Genomic DNA, 23,442 nt, shown 5'->3' with positions numbered 1-23,442 from the left:
TTCTAGCAAGGGATAGACATCTTCAGGAAATAATAGGGAAGAAGGATTCTATTTGGTTCTTTTATCAAGTGTAACATCATCACCAGGTATAAGTGGATTTCAACTCCACTTCTTCCGGAACTATTTACATAGAATTATTTGAATAAAGTGAATTTTTTTAAAAATTGTTGTCAATGAGCATTCAGTACACATAACTGCAAAATATATCAAGTATAAAGTCGGCAAATTAGAGAAGCAAAGTTTTGACACAAGGCTTGCTTCAGGTCACCAGTGAGCAAAACACTCCTCCTCCAGACTGGTAAATATGCAGAAATGAATACCAAATATTGCATCTGTAGTAATTTATGTACCTGTTTCATTTCCACATTGACTGATTGCAGTGAAATAGTGCCATAGAAAACTGCCACCCGGGTGGTGTGCTTTGGGGCAAGAGGGTGGAATTTAAAGCTCTCCCCCAAGGCATGTTTGGAGATTTGGGGGGGGGGGGTGGCAATTTAATCAGGTGGGAGGTTGTTGGGTTGGGAACTGCCACCTTCCCACCTCTGCCCCAATTAAATACCCAATTAATACCCACTTAAGGATCTCATCCCACTTTGCTATTTAGGCAGGAGCAAGAAGGCTTGCAGTTGCAATTCATTACTACCATCCCTTGCCCCATGCCCCTCATCTAAGCCTCAATTGAATACCAGCAAAAGTTTTGCATTAAATAAAACAAAAATAATAAGTTATATATGTTGAATTGTGTAACTCATTTTTCTACAGAAAAAAAATTGTGTTATGGGGCTTTGTGGAATTTTGTCACACTAGAGGGAACCTCAGAAGCAAAGAGGTGAAGAACCCCTGGTGTAAAACGTATTGGGTTGAACCTTTGGGCCTTGTCAATGTCCCAACGCAGTGTCGGCCATTTGAACGCATGGGTTTGGGGGTCCAGGAAGGGCAAAAAATTAGGTTCATAGTTAAAGGTAAGCTTGGGAGGCTGATGAGGATTTTCCAGTCAGACTCCAGTTTCCCTGCTAAGGAAGATCAACTGCTTGGAGGCAGACACCCAGCAGCAGTCTGGGGTGCCATTGCTCCAGGTAGGCCTACATCCCTGCCTGCTCGCCTTAGTGGGGCTGCAGTCAAAGGCCAACCTGTAGAGGAGCTGATCTGGTTGCTTTTTGTATTTTTTAATCAGTGTATACGGAATGGCTGAGAGGGCACCTTCCAGTTACTTAGCTTATACTTTGCAGCTGGACGCTTCTGTTAAGTTGGAAGTCTCTTGCCCTTCAGCTTTGAGGATCCACCCTTAACTGTTTCCCCGTGCAGATTCAGAGCCAAAAACAGTCCCAGCTCCTGTTTCCCGCTCCCGAGGTGAAAATTTTCAGCCCATTATCAAAACCATGGAATTACAATGATTGAACGGCAATTTAATGTATTAAATGAATGCTAGTGTGTGAAATTCAGTCCTCCAACCCCAATAATCCTTGAACATCATGAGCTATTCACTTGGAGTATCAGTAAAATATTTAAATGAGTTGACTTTGCATTATTGGGTGAGGGGCAGACCATTTATGTACTGGCATGCATTCTTGAATAGGAGAGATGAAAAATAACTTCCTGCCTTTTATCCTTGTGAATTGTGTGCTCCTTTTATTTAAAAAATGTCAAAAATCAACAAATCATTAACAAAATCATGATTGATGACAACACGGAAAATATTACCTAACTCTCCAGGTCAAGTTTCAAATCAACTATAGAAAATTGTGGACCATTCAATTGAGTACAGTCTCTTCAGCTCTGCATATGCAGTGCGCAAAATAAATTAACTGCATTAATGTTTTAAATATAAAATGTTGGAGTTTCCATTTTTTTGTCCAGGTTCTGTAGGCTCAAAAAGTCAGCAATCATGCTGAACAGGACGCTGGACAATTTTACAATGCTTCCTTTGAAGTTGTGGGTTAGGACGTGCAGTGAAAATGAACAATCTTGTTTAAGTTCTGGTTTAAATACATACCTATGTTTCCTATAAGAGAATATTGTGGAATACCAACCCCTTTGTTTAGCAAGTGCAATCAAAATGTTAGACATAGGATAGCTGTATTCCTGGAGTATATAGACCTAATGCACATTTGAGAACTGATTTGTTCTACATTTAACCTTTGGTTTTAAAAAATCAACTTAACTTCAAATGAGTTTAATTAAGAGAGAGAGTGTGTGTGTGTGTGTGTGTGTGTTGTGTGTGTGTGTAAAATTGAAATCAGCAGTCCTCAATGTAAAAAATTTGTTTTTGAAGATTTTATAGTAAAATTTGCAACTCAGCACGTGTAAAACTGTTTCACAACCACAACCAATGCTAATAAGTGCATGTTACTGCACTAGTAATCCAAAGAATGTGAGTTCAAATATTACCATGCCAGTTTGAAAATTTTAATTCAGTTCTAAATAAAAAGCTGCTTAAAGTAAAAGTGACCACAAAGCTGTTGAATTGTTGAAACGACAAATGATTGTCAGCTTACAACATCCAGTGCAGTTGACCCTGCAAAGTTCTTCTCACTAACACCTGGTACTGACAGTCATATTCACTTAGTCATAGTCAATGTCTCCCACTCTTCCATCCCCAGCTATGTCATGTCCCAGCAGAAAAGCTTCATCAGAGGTGGGAATATATTAGTATACAGTCAGGTGGGAGTGGCACTGAAAGTCCTCGGCATTGACTCCAGAATCCAAGTTGCCTCGTGGCTTCAAGTCAACATGGGGTAGCGTTAGCTCCTGCTAATCGCTACCTACTGCTCTCAACTGCCAAATCAGTACTTGGAGGAAACACTGAGGTTAACCCATCACTAAAAGTCGACTGTTAGCATGACCACTGACCAAGCAGAGGAAATAACCTCATCCTCATCATTTTACCTGCTGTAGTCCATGTTCTGAGTGACCTTGTGTATGGACCTTGAACCCCCACCTTCACTGTTGGCTGTACTATGCTAACTGCTTTACTATCTACAGGAAGCAATGCAACAACTCAAGGCTTCCCCTGCAGCACCTTCAAAACCTATGACTTGCACCTCCATGAAGGGCAAGGGCAATAGGCTTGTGTGAGCACTGTCATCTCAAAGTCCCTACCTTAGCATTGTGGGAGCACCTTCACCACTTTCTCAAGCACAGTTAGAGATGAGCATTAAATCTCAGCATTGCCAATGACACCCATATCCCAAGCATAAAAAAATGATGCACCAGTGACAGAGGTTGCCTGCCATGGGTTCCTTTAATGATAAAATGTTGAAGCAATGTTTCATATAAATTGAATATCAAATAAAATTAAAGTAACCAAAGATGCTTACTTGTAATCAATTAAAAGATAGCATTCAGACTATCCTATTAATGATTTCATGGCCTGCTTAAAAAAAGATTAGGCTTGACAGCACATATTTATGTCCATTTTTCAAGTTTTTTTTAACTGTAAGTAACAGTAGATTTAGTTACTTGTGTATCTTTCTCTCCCATTTTCTGACCTGGATGTTTGACAATTGATCAGTTAAGTGAACCTAACTTTAGAAGTGCACAATTTCATGAGTATTCCTTTACAGCTCTACAGATGCCACTGCTTCAATGGGTATAAATTTTTGGAATACCCATTTAGCAAGAGAATAAACAGTCTAGTTGCTAACTGGAGGACCTGGCTTAATTTAAAATTTATTTCCAGTTTGAATAATTTGTGTGTAAGCCATGTTCCTGTTATTAATATATCAGCCATTTAACCCTCCAGTGTTTCAAAGAAGTAACCATTCTTCATGTGCGAGTCTAGACAATGAGTGTGTGTAGGTTATACGCCCATGGAGGGAATCACAATTAATTCCAATTTTGTCTTTATCAGATGTCTGCAAGTGTAATTTCTGACTCACTGAATAATGATTAGATATGGGGAGCACAGCTGATCTTTTTCAACCCTCTAGCCCAGTGACATTGAGGCCAGTCGAGGAGCCCCTATTATTACACAGCTGATATCAGCTAATTGAGCACAGTGTTGCAATCCCTATAGAGACTGATAACATTTAAAAGAAATTCAAACTTCTAGTTCATACCAGAAAGAATGACACATTAAGATTACACATTTTAGAACTGTTACTGTAGCAAATGACTAAAATAACTATTAATCAAACACTAATTTTGTAGACAGCTTGTACTTTAAACCACAGAAAAGTACGTTTCTATTTTATACTTACCTAACATTGCACTTTTCACAAAATTATAGTCCTTATACCAAACAGCCCATTGTTGCTTCCAGCTTTCAATGGATTCACAATTCTCCATGTTACCAAGTAATAACTTTGAGTGACCACCTCCAGGCACTTTCTTTTATTTTTGGAAAGTTCCTAAATCCATTACCAACAATGATTTTTGCCGCCTGGCCATGCCAGGTCAAACCTCCCAGAACCTGTAGATGGCTGTGGGATGCATCTCTTCAACTACAGACTGTCTCCCTCTGCATCCGGCTGTAGTAGTTTGCAAACGAAGCAGCCTCCTTTCTCTGAAAACCATATAAAAACTGCTGTCCGTCTGTGGTATTTATTGATTTGTATGGAAGCCTGTAACCTGATATCAAAAATGGCTTTTCTGCACTCCTCATGGCACCGTGAAACATATTAACCTTGACTCCAGGGGTAGAGATGCTGATTAATTATTCTTCATCTCAACTCTCTTTCATCTTAGAGGTAATTGGACAGTTTACAGCACAACTGTTTACCACCTGATACTTTCAATACCTTTCTGGAAATTTGGAAGGCACAGGCCTATCCATTGTGAACTTGGAGACAGATGACATTGTCTCCAGACATAAACGCTTTATACTATTGCCCCAGTAACACCATCTGGGCCTCCCTTTGATCTTTAACCACCCAGACCTGTTGCCAAGCAGACGTCAGAACAGGTCACATGATCCCCCTCTCCATTTTACCTTAAATTAAAGACAGTTCCAAAACGTAACAATCTTATAACTGTAACACAGACTATGAAGCAATCCTTTAGCCTTCCGGCCTGTGTGGCCTGGTACCCCACCAGACAGTGCCTTTGGTATTAGGTCACTGGGGGAGCTCCTTTAGAAGATCTTTTTTAAAAAAGACTCCACATTATAGCTGCCAAGCGAATTTTCTACTCGAGCAACAGAAATTTGAAAGAAAGCATTGTTTCTAATCATTTTAAGCCTGAAGTATTTCTAGTTATGTATCCTGTAGCAGGTGGTCTTCGGTAAGTGAATTTCATGGTCAGGGCTTCAGCTCCTCCAGTTCCCTTTGATTCGTATTTTACTGCCTTGGCAGAAAATAGTTATCTGGTGGATAATTTTTAAGTTTTTTTTTGTCCATAGTAGGAACTAATCATGCATCGTTATCCTCACATAAACGTTCAATGTGCAAGATCCATTTACATTAGTTTTACATTAGTACAATAGTTATAGCACAGAATGAGTCAATGTAAGTTTAAAAAGTGATAATAGGTTACAGGAAACCTTTTGACATTGTTTTCGCTGACATTTTCACTGCACTGTAGGGAAGCTTTTGATGCTGAGAAACCGCTTTTAGATTTTGAAAAAGTACATCAGATATTTTCATAGTATATGTTAGTTGTACTGTCACATGTTGGAGTTTTTCTGGATCCCTGTCATTCCCAGTTGAATGAAATTCATTAGCTCTGTCTTGTAGATAAAATGTAGTATTGTAATAAGAGTTTCAATATACAGAACCATTGAACTACCATGTTTCAAAGAAAAACCCAAACAGTTTGCAAGTATCTGAATGAAGCTCTCTGACATGAAGAGGTATGAGATAGTCCCTTGTAGGTAGTCTCAAACCTTTTGGACTATCTCAGAGTGTAGTGTCACATGACACTACCTGATGTGAAGCCACATTAAAGGAGTACTGAGACTGTCAATTGTCACTTTTTCAATGTTTTTATTGCAAACGGGGAGTCCATGTTTCCCCACAGACAGCACAATGCCAAATAATGTCATTTCCATCAGGTGCTTTATTCTCTCAAGATATCTGTCTAAGGCCTCTATCGGTAGTAAAACCACATCCTTAGTGAGGAGATCGGGAGCACTTGTGCCTGCCTGCTGCTGTTGGCCAATAACTGAATGGGATTTTATTAGTCAAAATGAAATCTGCTGCCTGGGTTATGCCACCTTGCAAGCCACGGAATTCGGAAAAAAACCCTGCCTTTTGGGGTTTTCGGCTGTTGTGGGAAGACAGATAAAAGATGAAGAATGGTGTTTTGTCTTCAATTACGGTTATTTTTTATTTATTGGTGAGCTGCACAATAGCATCTAATTGTTATTGACATTTCAAATATTGAATGCTTTTCGAATGCATGTTGAAGGAACTAAGTTTTCTTCTGGTCGAAAGGTACTAACCCACTTGGTGTTGACAATAAGTGGTTTTCCTTTAGTTTATTAATATTAATTACTTTTGCGCCAGGTTTCCCCATTTTACCTTCTTTATATGCCTGCCCTCTTTTGCAGGTATTAATTTGGTGGGTACAATTCCATAGATGGTGGCACCCTCCAATGCCTTGCCCATTGTGCATTTGTGAATGTGTTGACAGACTATTCATCCAATTGTATACCCCTGGCATCTATACCAATTAGCCATGACCTTACTGCCACTGTTACTGAGATCAGCACATCCAGTAATTAAACTTACAACCTTCCTGCTGCTCCCCGGGTATAGTACATACTTCTACGTGATGTGTTGTTGGTGGTCGCAAACTATCTGCACCTTGATTGAGTGGTACCCCTTTTTGTTAATAAAGGCCCCTGGCTGCCCTGCTGGTGCCTTGGTGGTGACATGGGTGCAGTCAGTGACGCCTTCACAGAATCACAGTGCAGAAGAAGCCCTTCGGCCCATCGAGTCTGCACCGACACGTGGGAAACACCTGACCTACCTAATCCCATTTACCAGCACTTGGCCCATAGCTTTGAATGTTATGATGAGCCAAGTGCTCATCCAGGTACTTTTTAAAGGATGTGAGGCAACCTGCCTCCACTACCCTCCCAGGCAGTGCATTCCAGACTTGTCACCACCCTCTGGGTAAAAAGGTTTTCCTCACATCCCCCCTAAACCTCCTGCCTCTCACCTTGAACTTATGCCCCCTTGTGACTGACACTTCAACTAAGGGGAGCAGCTGTTCCCTATCCACCCTGTCCATGCCCCAACATAATCTTGTACACCTCGATCAGGTCGCCCCTCAGTCTTCTCTGCTCCAATGAAAACAACCCACATCTATCCAACCTCTCTTCATAACTTAAATGTTTCATCCCAGGCAACATCCTGGTGAATCTCCTCTGCATCCCCTCCAATGGAATCACATCCTTCCTATATTGTGGCAACCAGAACTGCACACAGTCCTCCAGCTGTGGCCTCACCAAGGTTCTATACAACTCCAACATGACCTCCCTACTTTTGTAATCTACCTTGACACCTTGCTCCCTTGGAAAAAGCATGTCATGCCTGCAAAACCTCTGGCTTTTTCCATTTGATTAATGTCAGCAGTGAAAGAAATGAATTGCTCAGCTCGGCAAAACATGGCACCTGTAAAAATATTAATAAAGTGGTGTGCCTCAGGCTATGTTATGCTGCTCATATCCCCGCAGGCGGTCTGAAATAACCCTGATATGTGAAGAAGTTTAGTGCCACTGTGATTTTCAGTGGCCGCCCACACAATTGGATGCAATCTTTGGGTCTAGCACTTCACACACAGGTGTCACAGTGGCTTGCAAATGACGAAGTTTCTGTAGGCACTGCCTCTCCATCATTTGTAGGTATATTATATGGACCCAGTACTCATGATTGGTAGGATCTGGCCTTCACTCACATCTGTGCCTGCTGCACCCTGCCGTCAGCCGCCCCTCACACTTCAGCAGGCTTTTCTCCATGCTCCGTTTCATGTGGCTCCTGCCCCTGTTCAACTGGTTTCCTCCCTCTCCTCCTCCCTGGGGGAGGTTTCTCCAAGACAATACACTATGCCAATATTGGACTCGGCATCAATGCTGCAGTGATATTAGTTTACAGTGTCAGCAATTTTGCAGACTCAGTACTGAGTAACACCCCGATAACTGTCAAAGATTCATGCACATCAAAGGTCTGCCAATGAAAAGCCTGTCAGCAGACTCTCCTGCAGAAGTCCGGCATAGATCCACCTGAACTTTTACACCAGTCCTTTCCCGTTTTGGTGAAAAAACTCTAGGTTCCCACCTGGCATGTTTCACGTGCAGGCAGTGTACTGTGGCTTCACAGGGTTGTATCAATGCAATAGATTGGATTGCTAACGAGCTTTAATAGGCATTAATTAGAAAAGTCATAATGGCGGGCATGCTGCCAATTTCGCAGCCTGTCCACCTACCATATTATTGCCGACTGATATGATGACATCAGGAATGCGATTTGACGTTGTCATGCCAGGTATTACACTTCCCTGGAACTACAGTTGTCCCATTTTTGGAGCCCTTCGGCCATTGGAGTGGGATTTGATCCCAGAACCTCATGACTCAGAGACAAGAGTCCTGCCAGCTAAGCCACAGCTCAATCAATAAACATATTTATTAACTGAAGATGCAGAGAACAATTGGCTGCCTAGCTTCTCAACTAGAGAAATATTGCGTGTTGCCAGAAGACCTAAATGGAATGGATAAAAATACATATTTAAATATGAGAATTTTCTAAAAAAAAATTACTTCAGGATCTACTTACAGCTCATCTGAACCTCAAACAGTAACGTGGGGAGAATTTTCTCCATGTGCGGGTGGGGGGGAGGAGGCTGAGTCGGGGCCTGCCCTCTTTCACGCATGAACGCGAAAGAGCGCAGAAATCTCCCTGAGGCACAGAGCTGCCTCAGGGAGTTTAATTTCATTTTGAAAAATTAAAATAAAGAGAAAAAAAAATTTCAGACATGTTCCCTCATGTGACAGTGTCACATGAGCTAGGACATGTCAATGAAAAAGTTTATTTGATTTATAAATCCTTCATGAAACCTCATCCCGCCCGTGGATGAAGTTTCATGATAAATGCGAAGGCCGCCTGGGCTCTTTGCCTTCCCACCTTAACGTTGGACGGGCAGCTCTGTTAATTATCTGAATTAGTTTTTAAATGGCCTTAAAAGGCCTTTGACAGTTTGGCAGGTGCGCAGCCGACTTCAGTGCTCACCCCCACTCGCCGAAGAGAAGATTCAGGCCCATGTATAGAACTGCCCCAATTGCTCAGTATTTAATTGCTGTGCTCTTACGGTACGGAGTCATACTAACTGATAAGATCCTAAGTTTAGCTCCCAGTCTGTGCTGAGTAGCTGGTTTAAGTTAGGGTTATGGTACATGCACAACAGTAGGCGTCCATGCTCCCTTTGAAGGAGGGGATTATTAACCCTACCTTCCTACCCCTGAATATAACCTACCGGAGGTTAGGTAGAGATAAGATCCAGTGTGGTTCCGGTATCCCTATGTTTAAATTACTGTGGAGTTCATGCTCAAATAGTGATTTGGAGGGCTGAGCACCCATGGAAAATTATCCCTGTGATACTCGATGTTTTTGGAAGTGGAAAGAAAATAAGCAATGAAGTTCTGCTGTTGTTTGAAAGGGGAGAAGTTCTACTTGATCAATTGTCTAGCACCAGGATATCAAAAGCATTTCATTTATTTAAAAGTAATGTTTCTTACTGCTCAAGTTTATTTCACCAACAATCAATAAAAAAATCAAACACTTCAAATGATTTTTCACTGCAGTGACAAACACATCCTGTTAACTTTATATTTTTCAGTCCAAACAATAGTTGTCTACTTGAGGTCCTTGTCCTAGCAAAGTATAAACATTGTATAAAAGAGTGCCCATCTATCATTAGTTTACTTCTGCAATATCTACTTTTTATCTTAAGCTAAGCTTTTTGTTGCTTTGTTGAGCGGCTAACCACGCAATGTTGTAAACTTTCATTAAACAGGTTGTTTTCATTAACATGATCAATGGTCTTTCAGGTCATGATTCCACATAGCCAGGAGATGAGACTGTCTACATCTTCTTTTATCTCACAGCTATAATTTACTGTAAAGCACTGTTTTGTAAGTGAGAAAATGGAATGCGACCCTAAAACTCTTTTTGTGGATAGGTGCAAGTATGACTTTTACCTAGAGCAATTGCTAATGGGAAATAAGAATTGACTTATTTTATTTCCTACTCTTTTCAACCTTGGTGGTAGTCTGCGCTCTGCTGCAAAATGTGCTTTGACCTGACAATTAGCTTTCTCATTTTCTTTTTAAAAAAAGGAGAAAGAGAGGTACTTTTTTAAAAAAAATTAGAGGATTAACAGCCTTTGACCATCCTGACCAAACTTTCAAAAGTCTGCCAGATAGGAATAAATTGATGGGCACTAGAGGTCAATTATTTTCAAAAACTTGTTTTAATGAACATTATCTGAAATTCCTTTGATAAGTTTGTCAAAATATTAAGTTTTACAGTAGAGGCTTGTCATCTTTAATCATATTGTATCCATTTTTCTTATTTTGCCCCATAATGACACAGATATCCAGGCTGATTTATCAGAGAAATAATGTTCCATCAGTATTAATGTATAGCTGTAAAATGAGCAATCTATGCAGTTCTTTAAAAAAAGGCATGATACTCAGAACTGAAAAGGAGAGTTATTTTCACATTGCAAAAAAAAGTTCATTATCGCTTCTATTTCTTCAATGTTCCTATTTACATTTTTATCCCAATTTTTGCTATAATCCTGAGGCAGTCATGATATACAAGTGGGGTTATTAATTTTTGCACACCAGTGAAAGTAAACAGTTTTATATTAAGCCATTCATAGTGTACAAATTGTGTAGCTTGATAAAACCTAATCATTAAAAAAATGAAACTATAAAATAAATTGCCACGACATAGCCAAAATTTTCCATCGTGACATATTTTTCTTGTTCAAATGACACTAAATGAAAAATCGTCTTTACTAACGTTATATTTGGTGAGATTAGAGTTTCATGCAAGGTACAGGAATGCTACAGACAGGTGTTTAATGGATTTATTAATTAGTATCTGAACAAGTGAAAAAAATAGGCTCAAATTTTACAATATGGTGTAATATGATGTAAGATGGTGAAAGTGTCAGCATTTGCTATAATTCCTCCTCTGAAAATGACAATAATTTCTGGAGTCCATACATTGAACAGTGAAATGTCAAAATTCAGAAGTTGCTGTCAGTGATTCTGTGCTTTTCCTACAGGGTGCCCTGCAGATGGCATTCAATTAGAAATCACTGAACTGACAAGAATGCTATTAGTCTTGCTATAAAACCCTTGAAAGAGTTGCACTTTGTTGAATGTTGTGTAACTGGGTTTTTTTTTAACGATGTTCTGAGTTCATAATTACTGCTGAAAAGCCTCCCTGGCCCTGACAATGTAATTTTATATTTGTTGAATGTAAAATTTCTCCATAATGATAAGCTCGCACTTTTATTTAAAAAAAAATTTGTGCGATTTCACCTGTTACCCTAATCCCGAGAGCATGTCCTAATCAGTTGCTTCTGTAAAATGATATTAAAAAGTGAAGGTAATCAGTGCATTTCACTTTCTGTTTTGCCTGTGAGATTGTCTCTGAGAATATCTTAGTATGATTATCTGTCTGCCCTGCTTAATGACATCACTGTTGCCGAACATTTGGCGATCCCCTTGACTTCGCACCAGGTTCAAACTACCTTTGGGAAAGGGGAAATCCACCCCATAGAGATTGCCTCTGTGGGTAGCTTTCTTCGAAGTCAGTGGGGCAGCAAAATCATACACTTGATGGATGAAGATAATGTGGTTTTTAAGAACTGCAGCCTGAAAATAGAAAAGGAGTCTTTTCATGTCAAAATTGTTTAAATATGTCCTTGACTTTATTGCTGATTTATTTAAAGCAGTTCTTCTAATCTGATTAGGATACTGAGATCAATGTAGTTTGAGTGAGCTTCCGTGGATGGTTATGTTTAGTGGCTATGACACATCAAAGTAATTTTATGAAATGGGTACAAACTTAAAAGAAATATTCCAAGTTAAAACTGCAATGGTTTGGTTCTCTAATGTCCATCTGTGAAATACAGCTTTATACATTTTTGTTTTGAGCTATTGGGAAGAATTTCCTCCCCCCCCCACCCCCTGTCGGGGTTGGGGTGATGATGTTCAGGAGCGGGCGCGCCGCTATGCGCTCCCTGTGCGGGCGGAGTGGGAATTCCTTAAGCCAAGAGTGCGCTCTTTCGCGCATGCACGCAATAGAGCTCACTCATCTTCCTGAGGCTAAGTGCTGCCTCGGAGATTGGCGCCAAATTCAAAAATGTGAAATATAGAAAAATAAAATTTCCCTGACGTCCCCTCATGTGACACTGTCACATGAGTTGGGACATGTCCATGACTTTTAATTAAACTTTTTAAAAACAGACATGAAACCTCATCCCTCCAGTGGATGAGCTTTCGTGCTTTTTCAGAAGCCCGCCAAGGCTCCCGGCCTGCCCACCAACCTTAAGGTTGGACGGGCAGGTCCTTTAAGTACTTCAATTACTTTTTAAATGGCCTCAATAGGCTGTTGACAGGTCGGCGGGCACACAGCTGATTCGGCTGCACCTCCGGCGACCTGAAAATTGAAATGACGCAGGGTGACGTCAGGAGTTACGCCCATCATCATCCTGCGTCATTTTACATGTTGATGAGCAACACCCCCTGCCACCCCACTGAATTCAATATCCTGCCCATTAGTTCAAAGTTGCTGATTACTATAGTCAAATAGATACAACCGGAAACACATTTTCCTATTGAATAAAGCAAATTCTAATAAATTTCTAGTGAAGAGTGCATGAGGCTGTAGTTGGGGGAAAAAAGTATAAAATTGCATTGTTACATAAGGGGTACATACCCATACAGTATCTCCACCTCCATTAAAGCCTAGTTGCCAGGAGGAAGTCTGGAAAAAGGATGCCAAATACCTCAGTGTGTCATCGTCTCCTATTTATTGCGTGAAATAATTTTGCAAATCGTGCAGGAAATCATTAATCTTTCTTATGTTTGAAAAAAAAAATCAGGCCCAAGAGCTGTCCCAAAATTTGTCGTCAAGTTAATAATCGGAATATTCCAAATTCAATAAGAGGCTGTACTGGAAGGTGGAACTAGGGACATTGCCATTATTGGGAAGGAGGGAAATAGCCAGAGTTCTGCATTTGGTTACAGTGATTACTATGGAAGTTTTTCTTTAAGGACATCCAGTGTGGACAGATTGGGCTCATTTATGATTTTCTCTGTGATCAGTTAGCCTGTCAACACTCATGTCTGGGTTTACCAATGTTGGTGGAACCGTCTGAGTAAGTAGTCAACAACTTCAGGATGGAAAGGAGAAGAATTGTTAGATTTAATTAGTGAAGAAAAATTGGCATTTCTCCCCCCAATTTTTCTTTCTTCCTCATCTGTAGGGACTTCTTCCCTGACAACTGCACACTTGTGCTTCCCATCATATTCACTGAATCATAATTGAGAGCAGAAACCCTAGCCAAATCTTTTCCCCTACTTATCCCAGGAAAGCTGGGGCCAATTACAGTACCAAACTGCTGCCTAAGCTGAGACCCACCAAACCTTCAAGGGAGTGAATAAACATATTTCTACTTAATCTTATATTTAGCTGTTATATTCTACTGCTAAAATAGTACAAACACAATTCTCTTAAACATTGTAGCTAATAATCTCAGACCACTGACTATGGTATCTGCAGCCAGCAGCACTTTGTTTATAAACCCAACCGTGGATCCAAGTCTTGGATCAAATGGAGCTTTACCCACATGTGTCTCAAAGCATGTTTGGCACCAGACCTGACCACAAATTTTAATATGGGTGAATAAAATAGGCAGGCATGTTCATATCAAAAACATTTAAGAAAAATTAATTTAAGCTTCTAAAATGTCCAAGAGGACAACAGGCCTCCTATTTCTCCCTGCATTTTTAAAATTAGGCTCGACACTACACTGGATTGTCAACCTAAAATGGTTGGCCGCCTTCAGGTTGAGACCTGACTTTGAAATCACACTGTCACTTCTGTGGCAATGCAAAACAGAAAATGTTTATCTGAAACACACAAGTTCCAGAATAACAATCTTAAGTGGCATTTCAAACTGCTGGACTTTAAGGCTCAGAATACTTTAAAATCCAGGACATTTTGAGTATTTAAAGGAAATAACAGAATGTGATCGAAAATAAGTTATATATTTTCAGCTGTGCAGCAGTGTTTACTTTTGTTTTCTAATATGACCATTGAAGCAGACCATTCTCAGGAAGTTTTGAGATCACTGACTTGGAAATGCATTATCAGCTTCAAACAAATAGGGCAGAATTTTCCTGTTGGTGTGTGGGGGTGGGCCCCGCATGCACGCGTGTAAAATGACGCGTGTCGACGTCGGGCAAGCATCCTGACGTCATCGCATGCCATCGCAATATTTTGTTGGGCGGGTGCGTGATGCTCTCCGATGCATGCCTGCCATTAATTAACGGGCCACTTAAGGCCCTTGAGGCGGCAGTCGACCATGATTTTTTTGGCGCCCGTGCAATCTTTGGGTCGGCGCACAGGTGCAATGAGCAGGCGGGTAAGACACATTATAAACCTCATCCACGGGCGGGATAAGAGGGCTCAGTGCGGTCGCGAGTGTGCACAGTCAAATATTGATGTTTCAAAGTTACTGATACTTGCCTGTGTGATCTGCAATACTTCAAAACGCATACCAGCTGCTTGGACTTGACTCACAACCTTCAGGTCAGCACTCTGCAGTGAGGAATCTTTTCTGGGCCTGCATGTTTCAGGAGGCCTTCCCTTAGTCTGGGAATTGGAGCTGAACTCTCCAGTAGAGGCACCTCCTCTGAGGAGGAAGGGAGGGCAAGAAGGGGGAGGAGGCCAGGGGAGCCACCTTTGGCAGGTCAGGCGCAAGGGGTGCAAGGCCAAGAGGTAGTCCAAGGCGGAAGGGGCCGCAGAAGACGCCACTATCCTGCTGCCAGAGTGAAGCAGCTACCTCAATATGTCTGAGGTGCAGTGCCGAAGGAGGCTCCGTCTCTCAAGGGAGACCGTCAACTCTGTCTGTCAGATGATTGGGCCTGAGATCTCCGCTAACTGTGCGATTGGACACCCCATGCCACTGGCTCTGAACGTCACAGTTGCCGTCAACTTCTATGCCTCTGGCTCCTTCCAGGAGTTGTTGGGTGATCTTTGTGGTGTCTCCCAATCAGCTGTTCACACTTGTGTCAAGCAGGTTACAGACGCCCTGTTGAGGTGTGCATTGACCTTCATCCTCTCCTGTTGGGACCAGGCAAGCCAGACACGGCGACCCAGAGGCTTTGCGGCGATTGCTGGCACCGCCAGTCGTCGCAGCCTCACCGGATGCGACGGTTACTGGCAGAGGGGCGGAGGAACTGCTGCCCTCATCCGGAGCGCCCTGAGAGGAACCCGCAGAGACGATAGGCAGCTGCTGCGCTAATGTGAGGTCACTTCAGACTTCCCTGCTCACCGTGGATGGATGGGCACCAAGCTGGGAAACTTGGTGCCCAGACCATCTACCACACTGACACTGACCAGCTGAGGTCAATGCCGATGTGAGGGCTTGCTGGTCAGAGCGCATCCCCAGGAAACCCTGATGGGTCTCCTGGAGGAGCCTCTCCATGAGAGTCGCCACTCTTTCCATGGAGGACACATGGCGCTCAGCCATGAAGCTTATTGCCTCGGCGATAGTCCACAGAGACTCCCCCACCGTGGACACCAAGCCGAGCATAGCCTCATGTAACTCCCCCAGATGCTCCCATACACTGGGCTGCATTTGCTGCGTCGTAGACGACTCCAGAGGCACATCATCAGGCACCGACTGAGCATGTGCCTTGTTCCTTTCAGTCCTCCAATTGCTGGCGCCATGGGCACTCTCTGTTTCTGCCAGCTGCTCCAGCGACTGTGAAGTGCCTTCACCGCTGTGCCCTAGGACACTAGCCAATGTTCTAATTCCCACCGAGGTGCTAGTATCTGCGCTGGTGCCTGTCTGACAGAGGTGGTGTGATGCTGGTGAGACTTCAGGGCCCTCAGCTATGAGAGGGGGCTTTTGCTGCTCCTCCTCCCGGCCCTGCTCCGCTGATGCTGAAAGGAAGAACAAGTACATTGAATCAGTTAACATGGAGACAATGTCAATGTGCATCCCTGTCCCCTGGATCATTATACGCTCATCCTTCCATAAGCAATGGTCAAGTCATGTTGCAAACTTCAATCACTGAGCATTCAGCACTGCCATGGCTGCTGGGAGAACAGTGGTGCCCTCACTACTGGGCAAACATACCTGACTGTGGCACCCCAGCCTCACTGACACCGGTGGACCTGGGCACATGGCGCCTCTCCAAATCTAGGGCCTCCTGCTCAAAGCGGCTGAGAATCGCTAACTGTGCCGGCCCACCCCCAGTGCTCACCCACTTGGCTGCATTATGTGCATTCTTCTCCTGAAAAGAAGAGAAGAGCATTAATTAGTACGAATTTTACCTGGACTCCCTTCGCGGACAGCCCACCTCAACCAGAGTGAAACATTGCAGGGCTCCAGCTGCTGCTGAACACTCTCACAAAGATGCCAGGCCTGTTTCTCCACTCCCATTCCCCCCACACCCTTGGCCAAATGCTGCCTACGTCACATTAGGCACCACATGGTCTAACCTTCCATAGCAAGGAGGCGCAGAAGACAGCAGATCGATCGGTACCATGCCTCCTTGAAGCTCCCCTCCCAGTATGTCATCACCCTGACTTTGACATGTCTTGGAGTTCCAGCACTGCGCCTAGGTGCAGCTCCTCCAGGTTGCCCCCAAAACAGTAATATGGGTCTCAGTGTACCACATGCTGTGGGGGCAGAACCCATCTCTTCACCACCCTCTCAGGGTGACCTCGGCATAGGCAATATCTGCTGGCCCACCCAGCGAAGGACACATGCCGTCAATGATTCAATGCAGTCACTGCACTCAGACTTGGGCGGTGGGGGGGAAGCCTATCTGCTGGGTTAAGTGACCAATGCCAACATGGTACTCCTCCTTCCAGAGCACAACGGGTCGTTGCGACACTGGACCCAGATGCGCTGCACCACGTCACTGGATCTCCGCCACCTCCTCCCAGGCACGTTTGGTCATGGAGGGGGGAGGGCCTCCTCCTCCCCTCCTGGGGTACCAGGACCTCCTGCCGTGATGCCACCTCCTTGAGGGCAGGAAGGCAATCATCAGAAAAACAAGGGGCACAGTGGCCCCCTCCCCTACCTTCCTGCCTGGCCTGCTCACCAGCAGCATTCTGTGGGAGCGCTTCCACTGGCCATGATTTCCAGCCTTGGAAAGGCTGCAGCAGCTTTTTAAAACAGGCTGCCGGGTCGCCATTGGACCCGGTGGTCATTGCAGACCTGCTGCTGCCCGCCCACTCCCGCTGTTCTCGGGAGCAGCCATTCACGCTGGGCGGGCCTTAATTGGCCTGCCCACGTAAAATGGCAGCACGGACCCAATCACAGACAGTGATCAGGTCTGCGCCATCCCAGACCCACTCCACCAGAATCACACATAGCTGCTCAAGTAATACTTATTACTCGGCTTCTGGTTTATAAAATGTCAACATTGGCCTTTCTGATGCTTGTTTTATTAAATTCCATAGCCTTGTAACAGTTTATTACCTTACGTTTTTTAATAACTTCTGCTGCAGTAAAGAAAACTGTATGGTTTAGAATTGTGCAGACAATTCTGCCAATGTTACTGTAATAACGACCTGCCAGACCAACCTCTTAAAAACACAAAATATGGTTATCAGCACCAAGCAGACAAACTGCCGTTTAATATAAGTTATATTTACAAAATGTTCTTGCTGTTATCACATTTTTCTACATTATGGTTTATTTATGTAAGACTATTGTAAAATTAATGGATTCCAGGGACTGGAGGAATAGGAAGTGATAGCAGTCATCTTAAAAGCATTCAGAGTTAACCTAGACAATAACAAAGGGATGTGCATTCCAGTAACTGGTAATGAGGATTTGGGGGTGGTGGAGGGAAAGGATTTAAAGATTATTAAAAGAATCTGGTGTCGTGGAAAGGAAATAAGGAGGACAGATGAGTGAAACCAGGACAAATGAACATGAGAGAAAGTTGAAATATAAAGTGGGTTCTCTACTATGGTAAGAGAGTATAAACATTAAAGGCCCTGTCCTGTAGAAGAATGAAATGAGAACAGTCATCGTGTTAATGGCAACATCACCTCCAAGATGGTAACATAATTTGGCTCTGTACATTAATGAATGTCCAAGAAGTGTAGAAGATTTTAACATGAACATCCCATTGTTGAATATCATCAAAAACATCTTTGTTTTAAGATCAGAGTATGGCTTAAAAATTGGGTTGTACTGCAGCTTCTTTGCGAGTGTAAATCGGTTGGCTAAGAAGCCAATATAACATTTGGAATGCGTGCACCCCTTCCATGGCAAAAGTGCATCATCTGCCTTATTGATTCAGGTTCTTCCATAGGCACCCAGAGTATGTACCTGAAACGGGATTTTTGTTTTGAGCTGGGGTCCAATCACGTCACATCGAAGCCTGAGGGCCGAAACAATATTTAAAAGGTTGGACATGGAACGACCTTGACATTGTCATCAAACCCGCTGACAAGGGTGGTGCTGTTGTTGTCTGGCGCACTGACCTCTACCTCGCGGAGGCTGAGCGTCAACTCACAGACACTTCCTCCTACCTCTCCCTGGACCATGACCCCACCACTGAACATCAAGCCATTGTTTCCAGGACTGTCACTGACCTCATCTACTCTGGGGATCTTCCTCCCACAGCTTCCAACCTGATAGTCGCCCAACCTCGGACGGCCCACTTCTATCTCCTACCCAAAATCCACAAACAGTGCCCCGGTAGACCAGTCGTCTCAGCTTGCTCCTGCCCCGCAGAACTCATTTCTCGTTATCTTGACTCCCTTCTCTCTCCCCTTGTCCAGTCCCTTCCCACCTACATCCGTGATTCCTCTGACACCTTACGTCACATCAACAATTTCCAGTTCCCTGGCCCCAACCGCTTCCTCTTCACCATGGATGTCCAATCCCTCTACACCTCCAACCCCCACCAGGATGGTCTGAGGGCCCTTAGCTTCTTTCTCGAACAGAGGCCCGAACAATCCCTATCCACCACTACTCTCCTCCATCTGGCTGAACTTGTTCTCACGCTGAACGATTTCTCCTTCAACTCCTCTCACTTCCTCCAAATAAAAGGTGTGGCTGTGGGTACCCGCATGGGCCCCAGCTATGCCTGTCTCTTTATGGGGTATGTGGAACATTCCTTGTTCCAGTCCTATTCCGGCCCCCTTCCACAACTCTTTCTCCGGTACATTGATGATTACTTCGGTGCTGCTTCATGCTCTCGTCGGGACTTGGAAAAATTTATTAATTTTGCTTCCAATCTCCACCCCTCCATCATTTTCACATGGTCCATCTCTGACACTTCCCTTCCCTTCCTTGACCTCTCTGTCTCAATCTCTGGTGATAGACTGTCCACCAATGTCCATTACAAACCCACCAACTCTCACAGCTACCTCGACTACAGCTCCTCACACCCCGCTTCCTGTAAGGACTCCATCCCATTCTCTCAGTTCCTTCGCCTCCGTCGCATCTGTTCCGATGATGCTACCTTCAAAAACAGTTCCTCTGACATGTCCTCCTTCTTCCTTAACCAAGGTTTTCCACCCATGGTGGTTGACAGGGCCCTCAACCGTGTCCGGCCCATCTCCCGCGTATCCGCCCTCAAGCCTTTCCTCCCTCCCAGAAACATGATAGGGTCCATCTTGTCCTCACCTATCACCCCACCAGCCTCCGCATTCAAAGGATCATTCTCCGCCATTTCCGCCAACTCCAGCATGATGCCACCACCAAACACATCTTCCCTTCACCCCCCCCCTATCGGCATTCCGTAGGGATCGCTCCCTCCGGGACACCCTGGTCCACTCCTCCATCACCCCCTACTCCTCAACCCTCTCCTATGGCACCACCCCATGCCCACGCAAAAGATGCAATACCTGCCCCTTCACTTCCTCTCTCCTCACCGTCCAAGGGCCCAAACACTCCTTTCAAGTGAAGCAGCATTTCACTTGCATTTCCCCTAACTTAGTCTACTGCATTCGTTGCTCCCAATGTGGTCTCCTCTACATTGGAGAGACCAAACGTAAACTGGGCGACCGCTTTGCAGAACACCTGCGGTCTGTCCGCAAGAATGACCCAAACCTCCCTGTCGCTTGCCATTTTAACACTCCACCCTGCTCTCTTGCCCACATGTCTGTCCTTGGCTTGCTGCATTGTTCCAGTGAAGCCCAACGCAAACTGGAGGAACAACACCTCATCTTCCGTCTAGGCATTTTACAGCCTTCCGGACTGAATATTGAATTCAACAACTTTAGGTCTTGAGCTCCCTCCCCCATCCCCACCCCCTTTCTGTTTCCCCCTTCCTTTTGTTTTTTTCCAATAAATTATATAGATTTTTCTTTTCCCACCTATTTCCATTATTTTTAAATATTGTAAAATCTTTTATGCTCTCCCCACCCCCACTAGAGCTATACCTTGAGTGCCCTACCATCCATTCTTAATTAGCACATTCGTTCAGATAATATCACCAACTTTAACACCTATGTGTTCTTTTGTTCTATTGTTGGTGACATCTTTTGATGATCTGCTTCTATCACTGCTTGTTTGTCCCTACAACCACACCAACCCCCTCCACTTCTCTCTCTCTCTCTCTCTCTCCGCCCCCCCCACACACCTTAAACCAGCTTATATTTCAACTCTTTCTTGGACTCGAACTCAAGTTCTGTCGAAGGGTCATGAGGACTCGAAACGTCAACTCTTTTCTTCTCCACCGATGCTGCCAGACCTGCTGAGTTTTTCCAGGTAATTCTGTTTTTGTTTTGGATTTCCAGCATCCGCAGTTTTTTTGTTTTTATGGACATGGAACATGCTTGCCACCCGATTAAGGATAGTAGGTAGGCTCCCAAGGCTGGAGGAACAATAGAGGTGAGGTCACCACAGGTGAGAGCTGCCAATGTAGGTAAGAGAGAGATGGCGCCATCTTGAAAATTCCAGTTGGCATTCCCATTGCTTTTAATAGGCCCTTTAAGGGTCTTCAGGTAGCCATCACCCACCCCACCCCCAACCATCCATTTTTAAAATGGCCCAGAGGTGGGAATCATACTGGCACAAGGCCTATTTCCCAGTCCTACCGCCTCTGTCATGCATCTAAAGTTCTGTCCTAGGTATCTATATGCAAATCAGGGGCCTATAATATGTTTCAGACTTTCTTTACAAAATGTGATTGAAGAATGACTTCTGAATGCATGCTACAGTCAGCTCCTTACGTGCATGGCACCCAAACCAGCAATCCTTCAAGGAACTGCCTAAAGCTGCCACCCAGAAAGGACATTTTAACATCTTTGTAGCCTGGAGGGATAGGACTCTGGCTGCTGCCAGCCACCGCATACCCACTCCACCTTGAAGATCTCAGCTGGTGTCCAACCCGATTAAATTCGCTCCCCCTCCATTTGGGCCACAGTTGCTGTTCTCTGTTTGCCAGTAATGAACCAATGAAACAAGTGGACCAATTTGTCTTGGCCTTGCAGTTGACTTCATAAGGTGCATGTGTGACTTGTGCTGTACCAGGATCATATCCCTATTTGGGGAGATACAGTTTCTAGGCCCATGTGTCCAGTTGCAGGAATTGCGAGGATTGCATGTTTCTATAATTTGTACCAAGCCCAATTGAGAATTACACATTTAGGGATCACTTAATGAGAAGGAATTATAACAGATTTTAAAAATGTTTGCTCCAGTTTTTCCTCCTCTGCAGTCACTGGATAATCAGGAGTTGATGTCCCACCGCATTCCCTACCCACTGCCTGAGGACACTGAGATTAACTTTAATATTACCTTGCTGAAACCCACACAAGACTGCAATCAGCCTGGGACCTTCCTAATCTAGGACAAATAAATTAAACTTCCATAGAGGTCACATTCATCATAGCTGTTGCAAATCATCTGACTCAAAGGTATGATTTCCAGCAATCAGGTAAAAACAATGCCAGTCTTTGGGAAAATAATATCACAAAGTGGCATTGCAGGATGGACTCCTTCAAGAGGGTGTCACTCCAGTGACTTTGACATCAATGAACTCATTTTTAGCAGTTCTTAGTTGGTCATTAACTGGGCTTTCCCACTTCAGAGAAACCAAGAAGTATGATTCACATCTGGGGATAGACTTTGGATACATCTGTAATCATTTTTTTAACTATAATTAGAGAGGAATTATTTTTGCTGCAACCTAATTTTGTTGAAATCTCAATTTTCTGATCCTAATGTACTAGTTTTCCTCTTTCAGTTTGATGATCGCTTCTAATGAATAAACGAGGCTTCTTAAAAATATATGCTTTTTATGAACACCAGTATCTTTATCAGAGTTTCATGAAGCAGGGCTGCCATGAGGGCCAGGTTCTTGCAAGTCAAATGCAGAAGAAAAAATACTTCAACACCACACTTTAAATTTGGGGATGTCAGGTTGGCCGTTGTTTAAATCCAGGGTCATTCTTTCTTTGTCATGCCACCTGTGTTTGACTAATAGGATAAAATTGAAAGTTTAATGACTTCAGATAATTTGCTCTCAAATGGTATAGTATGAGATGGCAATAATTAATTTGCCTTAAGTTAAGACCCTTGCTATCCAAGTTGGAAAACAATTACTAACAGTTGTAGAGCATGAGTCAAAAGAAAAACTGCGGCTTTTTTTTTTTGTTTCCTTGAACATGAGTGTACATAACATGTGATAGTATGGTACCATTTACAAATGTAAAAAATATACCCAATTGACAGTTACAATTTTGTACACAAGTTAGGTGCACAGGGCTTAAAAATATCTTAAAGCAAAAAGGCTATGTTTGACCTTTAAATACCCATATTAACTTCTGTTCTGTGAGCAATAGGGAAAAAAAGGAAAGTATAAATAAGATTCAGTCTTGCCCCGGGGCGGGGGGGGGAGGTGGTGGTGGTGGTGGTGGTGGTGGTTGCGGGAGGGAGGTTTGTTAAAAATTTGAAACCAAAGGATTGATCCATCGCTTGCAGATAAAGTGCTGAAATATTTGTAATTGTATATCACGTGTTCGTGTGCCACTCATGCCATAAACAATTCTTTAAAAAAATACAGAACAGAGCTACAAATAGTTCAATAGTTATAAACTCCATTGATCATTTAACAGAAAAGATTCTGGGCAGAATTTTCTTCCTGTTGGGCGGGCAAAGTGGGAGTGGGCGCTGGTGAGCGTGGATCCAATCGGTGCTGCCATTTTATGTCGGCGGGCCAATTAAGGCCCGCCCAGCGTGACACGCACCTGGAAGTGCTGTGCGCTCCCTGTGCGG

The 23,442-nt window shown here is 43.5% G+C and overlaps 1 protein-coding gene across 6 annotated transcripts in view; it reads left to right on the top strand.

Annotated features, from left to right (window-relative positions):
• The window catches only part of msrb3 (methionine sulfoxide reductase B3), a 121,526-nt gene that overhangs the window by 59,260 nt on the left and 38,824 nt on the right, over positions 1–23,442 (top strand). The window lies entirely within an intron of this gene.

This window comes from Carcharodon carcharias, chromosome 21 (genome assembly GCF_017639515.1).
Source record: "Carcharodon carcharias isolate sCarCar2 chromosome 21, sCarCar2.pri, whole genome shotgun sequence".
NCBI lineage: Eukaryota > Metazoa > Chordata > Chondrichthyes > Lamniformes > Lamnidae > Carcharodon > Carcharodon carcharias.
This window is presented reverse-complemented; position numbering and strand designations above follow the sequence as displayed.